The 18,372-nt window shown below is 42.6% G+C and overlaps 1 protein-coding gene and 1 non-coding gene across 3 annotated transcripts in view; one reads left to right on the top strand and one right to left on the bottom strand.

Annotated features, from left to right (window-relative positions):
• Positions 1 to 2,086: 2,086 nt before the first annotated feature.
• GPR156 (G protein-coupled receptor 156) overlaps positions 2,087 to 18,372 on the top strand; it is an 86,200-nt gene continuing 69,914 nt past the window's right edge. For both annotated transcript variants that reach the window (XM_064595592.1, XM_045902950.3), the window contains exon 1: positions 2,087 to 2,329. The gene's annotated coding sequence lies outside the window, so the exon portion shown is untranslated. The remainder of the gene's footprint in view (positions 2,330 to 18,372) is intronic.
• LOC123835042 (small nucleolar RNA SNORA63) lies at positions 17,561 to 17,691 on the bottom strand. The gene has a single exon (XR_006788602.1). It is a non-coding gene; the product is annotated as a small nucleolar RNA SNORA63 (small nucleolar RNA).

Raw genomic sequence — 18,372 nt, 5'->3', positions numbered from 1 at the left:
GAATATATGATCACTGAAATACTGACAGTGGTTATTTCGGGGTGTGGGAGTTTATTTCCTTCCTTATACTTTTATGTACTTGAACTTTTACAATAAGCACACAGTTTATATACAACCAAAGAATAGTTATTTATTTTAAAATGTGTGTGTGGCCAATTGCCATGAGGGCTGAAGATGAGTCAGAAATATACCTTGCCTTGCAGGCCCTGACAGTGAGCAGACAGGAGGACACAACCAGCTGTAACATACAGTTGAACTTAGTGCTGGAACAGAAACACAGAGAGCTGGGAGAGACATTAATTGATCTCACAGATCTGACTGGGAAGATCTGGAAGAACTTCATTAAAGTAGAAGGCATTTGGGTTGGATCTTGAAGGCTTGGGAGAAATTCAACTGGCAACGACGGGGATAAAGGGAAATCCGGGATAAGGGGAGAGTGAGCAAAATAAACAGGGGCATTAAAAACCCAGGGGTCATTCAAAGAATAGCAACTGACCCAGTTTAGTGTAACTGGAACACAAGTGTTGAGTGGACAGAAGGTAGGAAGCTCGTTCACAATTGTGAAAGTAATTTATATTCCAATTGCAGAGGGGAGTTACTCCAAGTTTGTGTGTTGGGGGTGGGGGGCAGGTAAAGGTAGGAGGAATGTTTTATCAGGAGAGTGGCATTCTTAGGTCTGTGTTGGGGGTGAGGAGAGACAGGAGGCAAAAAAAAGCCAGTTAGGAAACCATTAAAATGATTCAGCCCAAGGTAATAAAAGTCTGACAAGAGCACCAATGTGGGAATGCAGAAGAGGGGAAAGATTCCAGAAACCTATCTGAGGTAAATAGGGCAGGAAGATGGAAAACCTTCTGTGCCTGGCAGGTGAGGGGTTGGGAATACTCCACTCTGAGAAAGAGAACGCTGGGATTGGAGGTGGGAGCCACATTCAAAGAAAGATTTCAACATCTTGCAGAATGTAGAGGGAATGGTGAGAAAGATGAGCTAAAAGCAAAGAGAAATTCTGAGGTAAAACAAAAGCCCCACAGAGATCAGAAAGTCAAATCCTCAATGTAGGACTATAGAACCTAAGATCTAGTTCTGCTCTCTGAAGTCGTCTGTCCTAAGGAAAATATGAACCCAAAAGCCTTCTTAACTATAGCAACACACAAGGAGGAAGATCTAATGGGTCCTCCTCAGTTTCTTCAAGTTCCAAATGAAAGCATCTGGAGCTATAGAATGAGAACTCTGCAAAGAATCCTGAACAAAATCTCAGAAATAATTCTTGCTCTCGGGCAATCCAGCTTTTTGCCCAACTGCCTTGAGATATAACCCTTGGCTATCCGTTTTCCCTCTTATTTTCCCCCTGGGTAGAACCCTTCCTGTGAAAAAGAACTCTGGGTAAGTAACTTCGTGTACGAGGCATCTAAAAATGTCACCACCGTCGGGGAGCAGCCCCAGCTGGCTTTCCTCCCTTACCCCCCTGGCCAGCCAGGCACTCGTAAACATGTGGCATTTCCCACCCGGCATAAATACGTCTGAGATTTTAAAACAGAATAAATGGAAATATGAAAAGTCTAAACAGATTCCCGAGACCCTTTCCAGATCTCCCACCCTATGACTTCTTCAGGGTGTCTTAAACACAGAGGCTCACACATCTTTGAATGGATGGACATCTCGTTTGTGGTTTCCTTTCAGCATTCCTGGAAAAAGTAACGCCCTTGTCTTTCTGATTATAAAATAAGTACAAACTCAACGTAAAGAATTTAAAAAACCTAGAGAGCATAAAATAAGAACACTACTTGGTGACTGCGCCCCAGAAACAAGAAAGGAACTTTCGCGTGGAATCCTTCCAGCCTGTTCCTGGCCGGTTTGGGCCCCGCGGGCAAGCGTCCCGCGGGCGGAGGGTCTCGGAGCCCGGCGGCCGGAGGGTCTCGGAGCCCGGCGGCCGGAGGCGGGGCTGCCCCTGCAGCCGCGGGGTAGGCGGAGAGCGCGACGCGTGGCGCGTGCGGGCCTCCCGGGCTGAGCGCGGGGGCCGGCGCGCCACGCGGGGCGGTGCTAGGGGAGGGGCGGGAGGCGCGGCCCCGGAGCGCCCGGGCGGGAGGCGGCCGGGGAGGGCAGCGCGCGCCCCGCGCAGACCGCAGAGGCCGGCGCCGCCGTCCCGCCGCCTCCACGCCCGGCCCCCGGCGCGGCGATGGGCGCGGCCGTCTGCCCTGGCCCTGGCCCTGGCCCTGGCCCCCTCCCTCCCGGGCCTTTCCAGCCCCGCGAACCCGCGAGAGACCTGGGGACCGCGGGCGTCCCGCCGCCAGATGCGGGCTTGGCGCTTCTCGGCGGTCGGAGACCTGGTGAGGTGAGCAGCGCGCCCTCGAGGATCCCAAATTCGGGATTTTGTAGGACCTCTCTGTGGACACTATGTATCCACAAAACATCAAACACTTACATGCGGAAAGTGGAAAGGGGGCACGGCTTTCTCTCCCTTCCAGAATCTGGGCGGTTTCTTCGGAAACGGTTAAGAAACTATCTTCGGAGCGGGAGGCGAGCCCGGGATCGCTCACCGGGAGTGCCGCTGGCAATTTCCTGAGAGGAGAGGGGAGGGTACTGGTACTCGGTGGGCGGCGGGGGCTGTGGCTGTTCTGTTCAATGAGCGACAGACAGACTGCTGAAATTGAGAGAGCCCGGAGCAGTTTTCCACAGCCTCCACACCGAGCTTGTCCCCAAATCCGCTTTGCAGGGGCACGTCCACCCCAGGGTGCAGGGTGGCTGGTCGGGAGGATGGGCTCCCTCACCGCGAGTGTGAGGTCCCGAACAGAGAAAGTTTCATTGCCTGTCAAACTGCCTTGTTCTGGGCAGAGGAGAACCGCCCGGGAACTGCAGCATCCTTGTACCCCAGCAAGCACCCGTTTCCAACTTACCTAGAGGCCACTAGTTAGAACTCGATGTTTGAATGGTGTATATCTAAGTATACGCGTGCTACTGCCGAAGATCAACCTTGTTTTGAAAGTTGAGTTTTGTTAACATTTCAGAGTAGCCATCTGTGGGGGGAGAGGTCATGGCATGCGCTTACTCTTTCCTTTGTTGGTTTTCTAGGTACAAGCATGCATGAACAGCAGGCAAATTATATCCTAACCTGTAATGAAATGTCTTTCTTGGTAGAGTCCTTTAAGCCAGGATATAGAGGATAACATTAAATTATTGCATCCCTAGGTGAAAGCGAAAGATTTTCGGGGAGGGGTTAAAGGCTGGGAAAATTGTTGAATAGTTGTGTTAGGCAGCAGGGCCTGCAAAGGAAAATTAATTTTTCTCCATCAGTGGCGATATTCAGCACAGAAGGCCTTTCTGCAAGCTAGGTAGCAGCAAGTCCGTTTGAGTCTGTAGAATAAAATGGGTTGGCAGGCTTTACTTGAGTTACAGTTGTGGAAGTGTGGGGGTGGGGGGCACTCTGGTCTCCATTTTGGCAGCCTAATTCTACCTCAGGGCCACCATTGTCTCTGGAGTGCTCCCAGTATTTCCCCTTCTCTTCTACCACCAGCTTTTAGCTTCCCCCTCTTCCTCAATAACGTCAGAGCCTGGTCAGAGGCAGAGTTATGGTAGCCTGGGGATAGAGAACATCAAGTCTAGTGAAAGCAGAGTTGTGGCCTAGGGGGATCTAAGGGGTGAATGGGATGAAGCCACAGACTTCCAGCCTAGAAGGCTCTCAAAAGAGTGGGAAAATAATGATTGAAGGAAAGAGATTCTCTGGGGAGGACAATAGATGCTTACAATTTGTTTCCTGTTGAGGATTTTAATATTTCCTTTTGTGTTGTCTGAACATAAGGGCATTTCCAGGTGGGGTTGAAGGAGTCTACCTTCCCACCCCACAAATTCACATTTAATTGCACTCCCTTGTAGGTTTTCAGAATCATTAGGGGCAGTGGGGAAGAGAAGAAAGAAGCACCAAGGCTCTGACTTGCCACAGAGACAGTGGAACATGGACTGACTTGGGCAGAGAAGTTGGATTTGAAAGTTGGAAGGAATGTTCCATATTTAGTTAAAAATCAGAACCTTTATTTTGCAGAAAGGTGTTGAGAATTATAACATTCATATTTAGTTGCTGATTAATTTTGCCCAATAAAGGATGCAAATCCCTACCTCTCTTTTTCTTATCTCCAACAATTTATTATGAAAAAATTTCCAACATACAGAAAAATTACCTACCTCACTGTTTATAAACTTATAACTATCTTAAGATATAAACTTGTTAATGAAAATCAGAGTTTGAAATCCAGAAATATGTGATCTGGTCCCAGACAGAACTTGAATCAGAAGGTGGTTAAGAAATAGATGTGTGGGGGCGCGTGGGTGGTGCAGTCAGTGAAGTGTCTGACTCTTGGTTTCAGCTCAGGTCATGATCTCAGGGTCATGAGATCGAGCCCCAAGTTGGGCTCCTTGCTCAGCAAGGAGTCTGCTTGAGAGTCTCTCTCCTTCTCCCTCTCCCTCTGCCCCTCCCCACTTGTGCACTCTCTCTCTCTCTAAAATAAGTAAATAAAATCTTAAAAAAAAAAAAAGAAATAGATGTGTGAAGGATATTAAGATTTTGAAGGGGAAAAAAATCTGGATCTTATTCTGACTTTTCCCTAAGAATTAGGCAAATCTCTTAATTTCCTCCTTTTCCCCATTCTTAAAACATCAGTTGGATTATATTACTTCCCTGCTTAACACTCTCTAATGGTTCCTTTCACACTTTGAATAAAATCCAACTCTCTTCCAGGGTTTACCTTTCAAAGCCTTATGCAATCTGACCTGTTTGACCATATTCTGTTACTCTCCCCTCTCTTGTTCTTCCTTCTGCCAGGACACTCTTCCTTCAGATACTTGCACTGCTTCTGTCCTCAATTCATTCAGGTCTCTTTTCAGATGTGACCTCCTTGATCAGGCCTTCCCTGACCACCTGATCCAAATCAGGCCTTTGTCACTCCCCGCCCTCTGACCCTGCTTTATTTCTTCATTGCTTTATCATTGCCTGGCATTATATAGTATAACTGTTTCTTTGTTAATGTCCAATATCCCCCCACTTAAATATCAGCTCCATAAGGACAAGAATTTTTTTGTTGTGTTCATGGCTATGTTCCTGTTTGGCATATTATAAGCAATTAATAAATGTTGAATTAATTAGATAATTAAATGACACAAACAAGGCATTAACTCCCATAAAGGTTGCAGAACCCTTGGTAAAATACTAGAAGTCCTTTTAGGTAATTCAGGTCAATCAATACTTTATGGGTAAATGATGATCCTGGAGATCAGTGGCCTCTTTTATCCTCACAGTGCTTCTTTTTTAAAAGATTTTATTTATTTATTTGAGAGAGAGAGACAGAGATAGTGACAGCACGAATGGAGAGGAGAGGGAGAAGCAGTCTCCCCACTGAGCAGGATCCTGGGATCATGACCTGAGCCGAAGGCAAACGCTTAACCAACTGAGCCACCCAGGCACCCCCCTCACAGCATTGCAAAGCTGAATCCTATGCTAGGAGCTCCACCAGTTTTGACAAATCCACATTCCAAACAAGATATAAAAAAAATTCAATCCCAGAAATTTCCCTCATGCCCCTTTCTGGTCATCCCCACCATCCATAAGCAAACTTTGTTATAATCCGTATCATCATAGATTCATTTTGCATTCTTAAACATCCATATAAATGCATTCACACTGATGGACTTTTACATTTGACTTCTTTTTGCTCAACATGACGTTTTAAGATTCATCCATGTTATTAAGTATATCAGTTGTTCATTTCTTTTTATTCCAAGATAATATTCCTTCATATTACTATCTATACCATATGCTTATCCATTCTCTTACTGATGGGCACTTGGGTTGTTTCCAGTTTGGGGCTATTTTAAGCAAAGCTGCCATGATCATTCTTACAGGGTCTGCCTCATTTTGAGTCCTGTGTACTTTATTTGAAAATCTTCTTCGTGCCGCCAGTGCTGAGAGACGTTTGGCAGGGTTAAGGGGGCTGTGACTGCAGTAGCAGGCTGCCAGCAGCCCAGCGAGTGCCTTCCCTAGACAGCTCCACTGGGCACTGACCTACCTCCAACTCCAGAGGGAGCGCACTTGGAAAATGAATGTCTGTGCAAACTGCGGAGACCTCAGGAGCGTTTTCAGTGTTTTTAGATCCTTCAAAGGGGCTCTGTAGAATGCCTGCTGCCATTGCTGTTGTATTGTATTGTTGTATTCCCTTCCTCCTCTCAGCTCCCCACCCCAGGACAAGTTGACTCTAATTAGCCACTGAACATTATGCTATCAAGGAGTTTAAATATTTATGAGCAAGAGTCTTGTTCAGAGCCTGGTAAAATATTTATGTGTTTCCATGGGGCATTGGTTTCCATCTAGACTTCTCAAGGTGTATTTCTGAGGCACTTGTCATAATCATGAGGTACTCAGGCAGAGATAGATGATACAGCCAGAGAATATCCCATGTTATTGAACCCCACCTTGCAGCGTACCCTGCTTTGCAGCGGTGGGGGAGGATAAGCACACAGAAAAATGGGCATTAGTAGTGTCTGGATCAAGAGAAAGATGGTGTGTGTTGAGGAAAATGGATTGAAAAAATCCATTTCTATTGTTAATAGAGCACTGCTAAAGGTGGAATCCAGAGGGGATTGTGTGAAAGAACCTGTTAGAGTGAGGAAGAATTAATGAAGGTGGGATGCATTCATTCCAGATAGAAGCATGAAGGAACCAGCCTATAAAAGACATAGTCCCTTTGACACTGATGTAGACAGGGCTTATATATGACAGCTATACTGAGTGCTATAATTATCACACCTGTTATGAAACTGTGGGGAAGGCGTGGAGGCTAGCCAGGGTTTCCAGGTGGAGAGCAGAGAACTAGCTATTTCAGGAGGGATTGTTATTTTCCTCCAAGGAAGAAGAGTCTTTTGAGTAGAGCTCAGGAGGAGGTGTGGTGCTTTGACTGGCAGCTGTAGTGTGGAAGAGCATTCATTCCCTGGAAGAGAGTAACTTGAGCCAGTGCTTGGTGTGCGAGTCAGAGCCAGAGTGCTGGTGTGGCTTGAGTGAGGTGAAGAGGTGGGGAGGGTCAGGCCAGGGCAGGTTTGCAATCGGAGATAAAGCAGGAGAGCTATAGGCCAGCTTGTTGAGAACACAAGAGTGTGGACTTTAGTCTGTTTGTTGTAGGGAACCGTGTAACTTTTGACCAGAGACTGGGTCAAAATTTGAGCAATTCCTGGGAGGTGTGTCCAACCCAAGCAAGGCCTTGAGGTCTGTTTATGTCCGAGGCGCTTCCAGAACATTTTGCTGTGTCCAGTCCAATCTAGAGATGTGCAGTCTATTCTAAAGGAGGTAAATGACAGGGAGGGTAGATTCATTCAATATACTCCTAGGATTGACCAGAAACAGGTATCACCAACTACCTTCTTGCCCCACATATAGTCAGAATGTGCCAAGTCAAATTATATTCATAGGCTGTATGCTGCATCCTCTGCTCTTCTCCATGGCCACTTTGCCTCTTGGGGCGGAGGGGGGCGGTGTTGAGAGGGTCTGAGTACCCCTTTAATACCTGAACCCAAATCTGGGTCAGTGTACTTCAGATGTGGGTTGCCAGGCAACAGAGGACCCAGCAGTGAGGCTGTCAGATCATCACTGCAGAACTCAGGCCTGCTTTGACCGGGCTACTGGGCAGTGACCAGACAGGCAACTGGCAGTAGAAGGCAGAGGTCATGCAGATTGATAGCCTATAGGCTGAACTGCCTGGCCCCCTTCCACCTGTGTTCTCCCTTCATATTGCAAGTTCCTATTCAAAAGTGCCCCCAGGATGTTTCCTTTTTAGCTCATCATGAAAATAGGGAGGGAGATAGGGGTGCTAAGCCTATCAGCCTCTGTACTTTATGATGTTTGTGATAAGGGAGAGGTCACTGTAGAAGCATAGCTCTGAGGAATTCAGTTTTCAGTGCTGCAGTGAGGAGCTTTGCATAGATAGAGATTAGCAGAAAGTTCTGGCGTTCTGACGGAGAGAAGTGATTTCTTGGTATGAGGACAAGGAAGAGCATGGGAGGGCCTCTTAGAGAAACTTCAAGGTTCTGCCCGGGGTTTTGTTGGTTGAAATTGCTCTCTTGCTGCCATGGGCACCTGTTCCAGAGTGACAATGGGAACACCCAGGAAAGAGTGCTCTGGGCTTTCCCACTGCCATCTGTCTATGCTGGAATGTCAGACATCAGTTGGCACTGCCAGCTGTCCATCCTGATTCTGCGAGGGTAACTGGGGAGACCTTGAGAGAGAAGACAGAATCAGATGTCTTAACTAGGGAAATGATAAGGGCCTGCAGATGTGGCCTGGACTGATGGTGTGGTAAGGGTCTAAAGTATTGGTCAAGCAAGACTCCAGGCCAACAAGGTCCTTCTTGCCTCTAATCTGATATATTCCTGGTTTTCTGCATGAAGTAGAGCCTCCCAAAGGCCCCATTAGCTGTAGTATTTACTCTGAACATGTTGAACAGAATGCATGCTTAATTGAGTGTCTTTTCCAAATGGGCATTTTGATGATTCTCTAATTGTGCCCAGGCTGGTGATGATGCCTGCCTGCTTTTGGATACTGTTAGGATAAACCCAGAAGATCCAATAAAGAGGGAGCAGAAACGGTACTATCAAGAGACAGGGAAGGGAAGAGAATAGTGGCCTGCTGGGATCCTAGGTACCCAATTATCTGCAAGTGAAAAACTGGGATGAAAGAAGATCAAATAACTACCCAAGGGGATCTTTATACGCAAATATTGCTGACTTCCGAGGCAGACGTTAGGAGAAAAGCAGGGCTGAGATATAAAGGCTGCTGTCACAGTTAGTCTGAGGAATATGAATACCAGCTTGACACACCAGAACACATAGCCACACCACAACTGTGCAGATAACAACAGCAACGTGCTGGCCAAACCTCTTTTCCACTTCCACATATTCTCTCATATTTTTTTGTAATATTAGGTATATACGTGAGATATTCATCTATACTTGTGAAGCTACACAAACACAGACCTGCTTTAAAAAGGAAGGAAAAATAAAATAAGATGAAAATAGAGAGGGAGGCAAACCATAAGAGAGGCTGAACTCTAGGAAACAAACGGTTGCTGGAGGGGAGGTGGACGGGGGGATGGGGTAAGTGGGTGATGGGCATTAAGGAGGGCATAAGGATATAATGAGCATGGGGTGTTATATGCAACTGATGAATCATTAAATTCTAACCCTGAAACTAATAATATAGTATATATTAACTAAATTGAATTTAAATAATTAAAAAGAAAAAGTAAGTATAAAGACAAAAAGAAACTATTCCAAAATATTGTCAGCAGTAGGATTATACATGATTACTTTTTAAAAAAATGTAACCATATTTTCCATGATCACTCTAGCATTTCTATGATAATTGGGAAAACATTGAATAAAAAATCTATTAAAGAGGTTAAGTAGGCAGAAGAAGAGGCATGGGTGGAGGACAGTAGGATTGTACAAGAAGAGAAAAGATGTTGAAAGATGAATGAGTGATCGAAAAAGTTAATTCTTCACAGGCTGCTAGCTTCTGCACATTATTTTCTTTATTATTGAATATCATATATCTATTACCCCTCAAAAGATCTGGAAGCTTCTATCAGCATGAAATTAAATGCAAATACTGAGCCAAGTATCACTCCTCCAGGGACTTAATTCTATCCTGTGGGTAACAATTGGAAGGCCCACAACCAACTTCCAGTGGTCCTCAAAGAATCTTCCACCGAAGTGCTAACACAGACTTCAAAACTGGGCAGCAGCATCTTTCCCACAGAGTTTAATGTTTATCCCTGTGGAGGCTGGGCCAGACTTGTGCATCTCATCTCTGAAGTATGGAACAGGAGCCAAGAAAAGTTGTCAGGAGTTGGAGTAGTGGGATTTTTCCAGACAAAAGACTGTTCTATTCTCATCCATGCCTCTGCTGGCTGCTCACTGGCTCAGGCAGCCCCTTGGGAAGCTCTGTGGCTGAGGCTTTGGAGAGGTACCTATAGTTTTCATTTCACAGCCACCGGCTTTCTCCAGGGGTACCATCAAGTCTGTGCTTTAATTGGCTGTTGTTGGGGGACACAAGGTGAGGCCTCTCTCAGAGAGCAGAAGTTACTATTTACCTCTACCCACCAGAATCAATTTAAAGCAAACGCCAGAGAACTACACACCCCACTGAACTCTGGGGTCTGGCATTACTTGTAATTATAAAGTCAATAAATCCTTTTTATATTTTAAATTTATTACATTTTTAAATTATAAAAGCAGTACACACTCATTGTAACAAGTCTAGTAAGACAGTAGTCTATAAAGAAAATGTTACTAATCTCCACCTCCTCTCCCCCTCCATCTTCCTGACAAAACCACTATTAAAAGTTAAGTGTGAATTCCTTCACTCCTTTTCTTTTTTTTTTTAAAGATTTTATTTATTTATCTGAGACAGAGAGAATGAGAGACAGAGAGCATGAGAGGGAGGAGGGTCAGAGGGAGAAGCAGACTCCCCGCCGAGCAGGGAGCCCGATGCGGGACTCAATCCCGGGACTCCAGGATCATGACCTGAGCCGAAGGCAGTCGCTTAACCAACTGAGCCACCCAGGCACCCCCCCTTCACTCCTTTTCTATGTTCAAACAAATATGTAGTTATTTTCTATTTCATATGTAAATGAGATCATATAATACCATTTACTCTGTTATTTGTTTCATTTTATTTGTTATGTACATTATTCTACATATGTAAATTTAATTGATCCAATTTCTTATTTTTAATAGCTACTTAATATTTCTTTGTAGAAGTTCCATAATTTTTCCTGTTATTTCTGTATTGATAGATATTCCAGTTTTCACTCCAGCTTTTTTTTTTTTACACAAATTATGGCACAGTAAACATCTTACGTTCATCCTTACACTTGGTTTCCATTTTCATAGGAAGATTCCCCAAACTGGCATTTCTGGGTCAAAGGGAATGCACACAATTTTACTTCTCACTGTCAGTCTCCCCTATAGCAATTGTTTCCCTCTCTTCTTTTGTCTTCCTCTCCCCTCTCCCACCGCCTTTCTCCCAGGGAGCCTGTGTCTTTAGGCAGGAGAGCCCTGCAGTGAGAACTCCTCCTTGCCAAGTGTGGATTATATTAACTCAGTGGGAAACGGGGTCTGCAGTGTCTTGGTTGCATTGTATCTCTATTGCTTCTGGTTGGCCAGACTGTTTACAGTTCCTCTTGCTCATTTATTCCTTACTGTGGATTATACATAGTCTTCGTCTGGGGCAGGAGCAGTGTGATCAGTTGGGGGGGGGGGGGTTAGAGAAAATAGGCTGTTACAAGGCTTTCTCACAACACCATATCTGTTATGTTCCCTTTTATACCTTTTCTTTATTTCTTTATGCCTTTTCTTTAATAGTGGAATTGAGAAAAGTTCTTAGATTCTATCCCAGTTGTTTCCCCTCTATTTTGAGGGATTTGGGTGTGGGGAGTTTTATGAGTATATAGGCAATCTACTACAACTGATTACTTGACATGAGGATAATTAGTTAAGAAGGTAGGGGTCTTGGAGCTTAAGGATCAGTGCCAAGCAACAGATGCGAACATTTTTAAACAAATGATTTTAACAAACGTTTTAGGAGTGAACTTCCCAGCACTACTTGGCTTTCATTTTTAGTTTTGCTCTTGTTTGGATGTAAAACTGTAATCTGGTCCACCAGACCAGAGATGAGTGGGATTCCCACCACACCAGGACTGGAGAAAAATAGCAGAGAAGCACGAAGGGAAGCTGGTGAGTATAAACAAGTGAAATACAAAATGCAAACTAACCAAATAGTAAGAAGTAAATGAGATTTTAAAACCCTCAGATAAAGGCTGCTGTGTGACCAGGGCCCATGAGCTTATAGACACTTTATAGAAATTTGTGATCTCTAGTTCTTATTAGAAACCCAGCTGTGAGTCTGTGTTCAGAATGCAAACGTTAGCTAAATAGGGGGAAAGAAATGATGAAGTTTTGTGGCAGACATTTTGCTATTGGCGCCCATAACACATGCTGCAACTTTTACTCAATAGCTTTGAAATGGATTTCTATGCCCTAGACTGAAAACTAAAGAAAAGAAAACCAGAATAAAAGTTATTGCAATGAATTTCTTAGGAGAAATTTTAACTTTAGCTTGAACATGTATAAACCTGTAGAATAAGCATTAGCCTTTGTGTTAATACATACTTTTATAGAAACTTTTAATTTTCAAATACACACTGACCAGTAATAATGATAGTAAAACCAGTCCCTGTAATAGGTTTGTCTTTTATAACCTAAGAATTCTGTAATGTATCTTAATTGGTCTCATAGTTAATAGTAAGGGTAGTTATACTGTTTGCACTATCATTTGTGTCTGTAAAGATTATCTTTAAACAGTTGGGTCTTGTCAGTAAAAAAGATTTTAAGGTTAAACATATTACAAGGCATTAAGCATCTGGCTGTGATGGATTATCTGGTAGTAGACTGCTGCTCCCGTAGAGGACATCTAGAAAAGCTAGATTTTATTTTATTTTTTTGACATTTTTAAAGATGTTTTATTTATTTATTTTAGAGATAGAAAGAGAGTGAGAGAGAGAGCAAGTTGGGGGAGGAGGATTAGAGGGAGAGGGACAAGCAGATTCCTGCTGAGTGTGGAGCCCGGCACAGGGCTCAATCTCACGACCCTGAGATCATGACCTGAGCCAAAATGAAGTCGGACGCTTAACTGACTGAGCCCCCCAGGCACCCTGAAAAGCTAGATTTTTAAAATTTAGTTGAGTTTGTAAAAGAGCTACTAAGGCAACCAGACCTTGAGAGCTGAGACCTCATAAAGAAGAGAAACTCAGTGAGTGTCCCACATACTAGATTGCTTTTTCCTTGAGACATTTACTTTTTACTAAGTAGCAGGTGAGGAGGAGCTAAGAACCCAAGCAAAAAGCAGCTGCTAAGAGTCAGAAAACCTGAGCAGAACATTCTACAGCCTGATGAGAGAGACCGGATTATGGAAAGAAGAGACAGAGAATTAGCCCAATAATCTGAGCAATTTTCCTTCCAAGTTGTTCACCAGTTTATAAGTAGCACAGACCAAGAGATAAACAAGCCAAACAGAAAGCAGATGCTTAAAAAAACATGACAATGAGCACAAAGGCTAAGAATGGAGATATGGAAGTATATTGTTATACTACATGTGAAATGATATGGTATCATCTGAAGATAGACTATGACAAATTAAGATGTATCTGTAAACACAAAAACAATCACAAAGAAAATAAAACAAGGACACATAGCTAATAAGCCAATAAAGAGATAAAATGGAAACATAAAAATATTCAGTTCACCTATGAGAAGTCAGAAAAGGAGGAAAAAGGGGACAAGGAAGAGATGAGATAAATAAAAAACAACAGCAACATAATATATTTAACTTAAATATACCAATAACTACTTTAGATGTAAATGATCTCAACACCTTAACTAACGGTTGAGGATTTAAAAAAAAGATAGGATTTTAAAAAAAGCAAAGCCACCAATATACTATGTACAAGAAACACACTTCATATATTATGACACCAATAGATTAAAGGATGGAAAAGATTTACCATGCTAACACACTAATCAAAATATAGATTGCAGTGCAAAGAATATTACTATAGATAAAATCATTTCATAATGATAAGGTAGTCAATTCATCGAGAAGACATAACAATATTAAACATTTATGCACCTAACAACAGAGCTTCAAAATACATGAAGTAGAAATGGTATGACTTCAAAGAGCAATTGACAAATTCATAGTTGTAGTCCAAAATTTTCTTTTTTTTTTTTTTTAATTTTATGTATTTATTTACTTAGAGTGTGAGCATGGGGAGGGGAAGAGGGAGAAGAAGAGAGAGAATCTCCAGCAGGCTCCGTGCTCAGCAGAGCTGCCCTCGGGGCTCCATCGCACCACCCTGAGATCATGACCTGAGCCCAAATCAAGAGTTGGATGCATAACCAACTGAACCACCCAGGCACCCCTCTAGTTCAAAATTTCATTGACTTTTTCTCAGTAATGGATATAACAAGAAGACAGAAAATAATTAAAGATATGGAAGAAGAAGCCAACAGAATCATCTTGACCTCATTGATCTTTATAGAGCACTATTCCTCTCAACAACGAAATGTTCATTCCTTTCAAGTGCACACGGAATATTTAGATGGACCATATTCTAGGCCATACAACAATTCTCAGTACATTTAAAAGGATTCAAGTCATAAAAGTATGTTCTTGATCACAATAGAATTAGTTAAGAAATCAATAACAGAAATCATCAAATATTTGGAAACTAAATAATACACTTCAAAATAGCTCATGAGTCAAAGAAGAAATCAAAAGGGAAATTGGAAATGATCAAAAGTAGTACTTAGCTGAAAATTTATAGTACTTGAGGGTTTGTAAGAAGAAAAGTCTCAAATTAATATTCTCAGCTTCCATCCTAAGAAACTAAAACAAAAAGAGCAAATGAGACCCAAAGTAAGCACAAGAAAGTAATAAATATCAGAGCAGAAATCAATAAAATAGATAACAAAAAACCAGTAGAGATCAATGAAAGCAAATGTTGATTGATTGTTACTATCAATAAAATCAATAAGCCTCTAGCCAGATTGATAGGATGAAAAGAGAGCAGACACAATTTACTAATGTTATGAATTAAAGAGGTGACATCACTATAAATTCTACAGATATTACAAAAACGTTATCCGAATAATTCTATCAACTTAGATAAAATGAACAGATTCCTTGAAAGAGAAAAACTACCAAAGTTCATTCAAGAAATATTAGAGAATGTGAAAGCCTACATCTATTAAAGAAAGTCTCAGCAAACTAGGAAGAGAACTTCCTTGCAGACAGTCTCTCCTTTGCTGTCCTGCCCAGTGCTTCTTTGCAGTGTTTTCAGTAAACTTCTGTCCCCTTTGTTCTGCCTTGGGTGAATTCTTTCACAACCCACACCACCAGTCTTCACCCCTTCGGGTCCCCCCACATTGGGTGGATCCCATACGGGGACCCTCTGCCAGCTAGGACTTTCCTTGAATTCTCTGGGAATTTCTTGGGACTTTCCCTCAGTGGACTGACTCCAGTACTCCTTGGGAAAATGACAGCCTCTGGCAGAGGTTATACCTTGGTGAGGATACAAAACCCCAGGGGGGAACCAGCGGGACTGCCCTTGCCTGGAAGAGTGAGGGATTTCCCCTCTTGCCCTTCTGAGGGATCCTTCCCTCTCTCTCCTTTCTCTTTTCAGCCCTTCAGAGGTCTAACCCTAGTACTCCTCAGACAACTGAAGATCTCTAGCCAGGGCAGCTCCCCATGTGGTCTAAAGGTTTGAGGGTGAACAGGTCAGACTGCCCATGCCTGTGAAGGCAAAGGACCCTTTCCTCTCCTCTCCTACTCCATCCCCCTGAGGTCTCCATTCTCAACGTGTGCAGCAGTTGGCAGTGGAAGCTCATCCAGGGTGAATCCACACACATTATGGACTCAGTTGGGACCCTTTCCTGACACTGGCTGACTCTCAGCCACCTTGCTTCTTTCAGCCTCCCCCCCCACCCACTTTTTTCCTTTGTTCCTGCAGATCCAGCCACCATCTTGATCTACAGGCAAAATACATTCCTACCCATCTGAGTGAATCCAACAATCCTATATACAACTTATGATTCAACAAGGATCCCAGCCCATACCATCAGAGGGTCCCCTCCCCCTAAATCCCATGGACCTGGCCATCAGGGAATTTCATTCACATTGCCTGTCAGCATGTTTTGTTTTGTTTTTTTTAAAGATTTTATTTATTTATTTGACAGAAACACAGCGAGAGAGGGAACACAAGCAGGGGGAATGGGAGAGGGAGAAGCAGGCTCCCCGCTGAGCAGAGAGCCCGATGTGGGGCTCGATCCCAGGACCCTGGGATCATGACCGAGCCGAAGGCAGACGCTTAACGACTGAGCCACCCAGGCGCCCCTGCCTGTCAGCATGTTAATATAATACCATGCTCTGGTCTATAACTGCACAGAACCCCTGAGGGACTGACAAGTTTAAGTAGGGACAGCATGCCCCCTGTCCAGCATGAAGCAACTGCTGAAGATGAGACCTTCGCCCAAATGCCAAAGATTTGTTGTTGATCTGTCAAAGGGGAATGTAGAGGCTACTTTTAGGCAACAGGTTTGAGCAATGGAAACCTAAGTAAAAAGCCCACAGTGACCACTGGGCTGAATACAAACAGGCTCATTAGGCAACCCACCTCAAAATATCCATAAGCCTAGCTGACCAATGGGATACTTACAACCAGGTACAGGAAGATTCCATATGTTCCCATATCCTCCTCAGTCTCCCCCTTAATTAGAGCTCCCACTCCGACTGCCTCATGGCAGACAGTCTCCTTTGCGTCCTGCCTCTACTCCCTTGCAATAAACTTCTATCTCCATAAATAAACAAACAAATAAAAGAACCTCCTTAACCTCATAAAGGGAATCTATGGAAAACTTGCATCTAGCATTATATTTAATGATAAAAGACCAAATACTTTCTCCCTAAGATCAAGAACAAGAGAAAGATGACTTCTCTTACTCATTCTATTCAGCATTGTCTTGGAGGTCCTAGCCAGTACAATAAGGTAAAAAAAAAAAAATTAATAAATGAAAAGTTTGGAAAGAAAGAAGTAAAACTACCTTTATTTGCATGTGACCTGATCATCTATATAGAAAAATCAATGGAATTTACAAAAGAGCTACTAGAACTATTAAATAAGTTCAGCATGGTTGCAAAATACAATATCAGTATACAGATATTAATTGTGGAGATATATGGTGTTAAACAATCACAATTGAAAGTAAAAAAAATTTATAATCTAAAAAATGTGAAATACTTAGGGGATAAATCTGATTAAAATTATGCAAGAGCTATACGTTGAAAACTACAAAACCCTTCTGAGAGAAAGAAAACCTAAGTAAATGGAGACATACACCTTGTTCACAGATGATATGAATTGAATATTTATGTCCCCTCAAATTCATTTGTTGAAATCTAGTCCTCAATGTGATGATATTTGGAGGCAGGGCCTTTGGAAGATAATTAGGTCATGAGGATGGAGCCCATATAAATGGGATTAGTGCCCTTATAAGAAGAGGCCAGAGAGCTAGGTAACTCTCTTCCCATCATGTGAGGATACAAGTCAGCCATCTGTAAACTGGAAAAGGGCTATCACTAGAATTCAACCATGCTTGTACCATGATCTTGGACTTCAGCCAAGATCATGAGAAATAAATTTCTGTTGTTTTCTTTTTTTTTATTCATCAAGTCAGTGTTTATTTTTTTTAATTTTTTTTAAAGATTTTATTTATTTATTTGACAGAGAGAGACACAGCGAGAGAGGGAACACAGCAGGGGGAGTGGGAGAGGGAAAAGTAGACTCCCCACTGAGCAGGGAGCCCGATGCGGGGCTCGATCCCAGGACCCTGGGATCATGACCTGAGCCGAAGGCAGATGCTTAATGACTGAGCCACCCAGGCGCCCCTCAAGTCAGTGTTTTACTTGGTAAACATGTCTGAGACCATGCATCCCTGGCTGCTAAGCACCATGGTGGACAGGGCTAGAAAGGTAACAGCTTTATTTTGAGCAGGGGGCAAAGACAAGGCAGCACTTTACAGCTACATTGTAACTAGATTCTGCATCTAAATTTCTGTTGTTTATAATCCACCCAGTCTATGGTATTTTGTTGTACCAGTTAAGCTGACTAAGACAAGGGGTAGAAGGCTCAATATTGTTAAGATGTTGATTTTCCCTGAGTTCATCTATAGATATAATGCAATCCTAATCAAAATCCCAGATACCCTTCTTATAGAAATTGATAACCTCATTCTAAAATTCATGTGGAGATATGCAGTATTTAGAATAGCCAAAACAACTTTGTTTTTAAGGAACAAAATTGGGACTTTTACTACCTGTTCATTATTTTAAATGCAAGAATGGTTTTACAGATGTATATACATGTCAAAAGTTATCAAATTGACACTTTTAAATATTGGCGGTTTATTATATGGAATTTGTAGCTCAATAGAGCTGTTTTTTTAAAAAGCTAATGGATGGGAAAATGAGAGTTAAAGAATACAATAAAAGGAACATAGAACAAGCTGGAAAAATAAAACAAATACTAACATAATAGATATTTAACTCATTTATATCAATAATTATGTTAATAAAAATAATATTCTAATTAAATGAGAAAAATTATTGTATTAAAGAATAAACATATTAAAAATGATTATTAAAATATTTTAATTGCTGGGGCGCCTGGGTGGCTCAGTCGTTAAGCATCTGCCTTCGGCTCAGGTCATGATCCCAGGGTCCTGGGA

Source organism: Mirounga angustirostris, unplaced genomic scaffold, assembly GCF_029215605.1.
Source record: "Mirounga angustirostris isolate CCGP_5_RB_7025 unplaced genomic scaffold, mMirAng1.0.hap1 SCAF_1, whole genome shotgun sequence".
NCBI lineage: Eukaryota > Metazoa > Chordata > Mammalia > Carnivora > Phocidae > Mirounga > Mirounga angustirostris.
This window is presented reverse-complemented; position numbering and strand designations above follow the sequence as displayed.